The sequence below is a fragment of the Prunus mume genome, linkage group LG6 (genome assembly GCF_029339155.1).
Source record: "Prunus mume cultivar Tortuosa linkage group LG6, ASM2933915v1, whole genome shotgun sequence".
NCBI lineage: Eukaryota > Viridiplantae > Streptophyta > Magnoliopsida > Rosales > Rosaceae > Prunus > Prunus mume.
Genome location: NC_142703.1, coordinates 23,527,960 through 23,531,478, shown reverse-complemented (window position 1 = coordinate 23,531,478; position 3,519 = coordinate 23,527,960). Strand labels below are relative to the sequence as shown.

The 3,519-nt window shown below is 39.6% G+C and overlaps 1 non-coding gene across 1 annotated transcript; it reads right to left on the bottom strand.

Moving 5' to 3' along the window:
- Positions 1–1,676: 1,676 nt before the first annotated feature.
- LOC148916512 (small nucleolar RNA R71) lies at positions 1,677–1,783 on the bottom strand. The gene has a single exon (XR_016128365.1). It is a non-coding gene; the product is annotated as a small nucleolar RNA R71 (small nucleolar RNA).
- Between the last annotated feature and the right edge of the window lie 1,736 nt (positions 1,784–3,519).

The following is a 3,519-nucleotide window of genomic DNA, read 5'->3' as shown; positions in this document are numbered from 1 at the left end:
AATCCATTTAGTTAGGGCTTAGGATGAAGCCCTAGTCATGAATATTCAATGTTATGGATGATTTTATAGTTAATTGATTTCCTTGCTTTCATTACCAAGTTGTTAATCTCTAGTTTATTATATGCTTGATGTATGTTTTCTTGGAGTAGCTAACTAAGATTTTATGCATCTAGCACAGGTTGGGAAGGAGTTTAGATTCACCAATTCTACTCTCCTTTCACAAGCAACACATGAATGGCCTAAGAATCATTCAAGGGGTTAATAACCATAGGTTGACTAGGACAGATATCATGTTCTAGGACTTGTGTGATTATCATATTCTCAAGGAGCTTAATGACTCTTGTATGCTTTATTCTAAGTAGATACCATGCTTAGGTTGCATATTAGAGATCATGTGTTGTGTAGATACCATGCATAATGACATGCCTTAGGAGAATCATGCATCCTGCACCTAGATACCATAAGCTTGTATGCGATAATCTATTGTTGATGAAGCTTGAGTCAATTTCTATGCATTCATAACTTGGATAGGAAGACTAGTGGTAGATTCCAAGGCTCTAACACCTCTCAATCTTTGTTTCACAACTTTTGATTGCTGCCTGTTTACTTTCGAGCACTTTCATTTCACGTTCTTCTTTTCATTTCAACTACAAAACCCCATTTCGAAAGTGCGTGTGTGGTGCTAGGATTCTGTCCTAGACCTTGAGTAATTAGCAAGAGGCATTGTTGAATTCTGACCTTGCCTTTAGCTAGTTAGTCAGTTTCTTTGTTCTATGTTTTTCTAGCATTCTAAGTAATTTAACTTGGAACCAAGTTACCATTCTCTGTGGGATCGACTCGTATTTACATAAGCTATACTATAAACGGTTCGTGCACTTGCGAGAATTAAAGTTGTTGTTTTTAATAACTCATTTTAGTTGTTAGGAATTGAATCAACAAGTTTTTGGCGCCGTTGCCGGGGAACCGTAACGTTGGTGCTATAGTTAGATTACTTTGATTGTTTTGTTTTTGTTTGTTTCATTTGTTTCTTTTCGTTGGTTTTTCTTTTAGTATTCAGTTTTTGTATTTAGTTATTATCTCCATTGAAAGCACTGAATTGAGTTCCTTGGTGTGTGCATGTCCGAATCTGACCAGAGCAAAGTTCACCTGAGCCATTTTCACCAAGAACCGCTGCTGTACGTGCTGGTTTGAGGAGGAATTATAGTTCTTCAAGCGCTGATTCTAAAAGTTCCGAATCTGAAGGTTCAAGCACGATGGCAGAGATTCCGAACAACAACAATAATGTTGAAGGAGGTGGTGCGCTTGTTGTCCAACCTCGAAAACCCCTGCGTGAGTTTTCCATTCCCAAAGTCACCGATCAACCTTCGTGCATCGTCTATCCTCAACTCACAGTTGACAGGTTTGGGCTTAAAAGTGGTATGATTCATCTTCTTCCAACTTATTATGGTAATACCACTGAGGATCCTTACATGCATATTAAGCAATTCTTTGAAATATGTGCTACGATCAAAATTCATGGCCTTGATGATGAGCAGATTAAGATGAGGCTATTCCCATTCAGTTTAAAAGATAAAGCTAAGTCTTGGTTATACTCTTTGCCTAATGCTTCAATTCATGCTTGGGAAGAGCTTTCTAATAAGTTTTTGCAGAAATTCTTTCCGGCTCAAAAGACTAACAAGATTAGAAAGGAAATCCTTGGTTTCACACAAAAGGAAGGAGAAGCTTTTCATGAATGTTGGGAGAGGTACAAGGAGATGATAAGTTCTTGCCCACACCACAACATAGAGAGTTGGATGCAAATGCAATCTTTCTATGAAGGTTTGCTTGATTCCGAAAGGATGATGGTAGATGCAACAAGTGGAGAAGGACTGATGAACAAAACAGCAGAGGAGGCTTTTACTCTCTTTGAATCCTTGAGTGCTAACTCTCAACAATGGAGCCACAATAAAGGAAGAGGAGCTCCTATGAAAGCTGTGGTCTCTGAGGTAAGTACTAATAATGAGATTGCTGCAAAACTTGATGTTATGTGTTCTTTGCTTCAACAGGCAGTGACTGGCCCTCTAGGAAACAAAGTGGAAGTTCAAGACCAATCTTTTGCAGAGCACATGCTAGAACAAGCAAATGCCCTTCAAGCAAGGAATCCTAATAATGATCCTTACTCAAACACGTACAATCCGAGGTGGAGAAATCATCCTAATTTCAAGTGGAGCAATAACTCAAATGTTCAACAATCTCAAGGACCTCCCCCAGGATTTCAAATACAACAAAGGCAATTCCAGCAAGCTCCCCAACAAGTGCAAGAGCAAAGGGGTGATCAAATGGGAGAATTGCAAGACATGTTCAAGAAGTTCATGGGGCAACAGATGCAAACCAATCAGAATCTTCAAAATGCAGTGAACAAACTAGAAGTGCAAGTTGGGCAGATTGCATCCTCCATGAGCAATAGAGCATCCGGAACTTTCCCAAGCCAAACAGAGGTGAATCCAAGGCATCAAGAGCATGCTAAAGCAGTACACATCTTGAGAAGTGGTAAACAAGTTGATAACAAGGTTGGAGATGTCAATGAAGAGCAAGAAGATGGAGAAAACGTGGAGATCATTCAGCCACCACATGGGCAGCCCACAGCTTCCAACAAACAGCCCCTCAATGCTCCAGGAAAGAGCACAGGCCCTAAGGTATCATCTAATGCTAATCAAGTTCCAATTTCAACTAATGCTTTTAGGCCTATTGCACCCTTTCCTAGCAGGTTAACAAAGTCAAAGAAAGATCAAGGCTTGGATGAGATAATGGAAACATTCAAGAAGGTGCAAATCAACATCCCATTGCTCAATGTCATTGCTCAGATTCCAAAGTATGCAAATTTTTTGAAGGATCTATGCACTAACAAGAGGAGATTCAAAGAGCATGAACAAGTTGCATTGAGTGAAGAGGTAAGTGCAGTGTTACAAAGAAAGCTACTTCCAAAGCTAAAGGATCCAGGTTCGTTTTCTATACCTTTCATAGTTGGTGATTTTAAGTTTCAAAAAGCTTTGCTTGATCTTGGTGCTTCTATAAACCTTATGCCATATCATGTTTATGAAAAACTTAACCTTGGTGAGTTGCAAGCCACATCTATGAGCATTCAATTGGCAGATAGAACTATTAGGTACCCTAAGGGCGTTCTAGAAGATGTTTTGGTGAAAGTGGAAAAGCTAATTTTGCCAGAGATTTCTTGGTGTTGGAAATGGAAGAAGCACCAATTCATGACAATCGCTACCACTCATTCTGGTCGGCCATTCATGGCAATTGCCAGTGCTATTATTGATGTGAAGAAGGGTACATTGACCATGAACGTGTTTGATGAGACAATAGCATTCAAAGTGTTTGAAGCCTCCAAGTTTCCAAGTGATGAGTATGAGGTTTTCCAGCTTGATGCAATTGATACTATCGTGAAAGAAGCACTGCCAATGACTTATTTGGAGCCCATTGAAGCATGCATTACACAAAGCATAAGGAAAGAAGAAGTGGACAGCTTAGAGG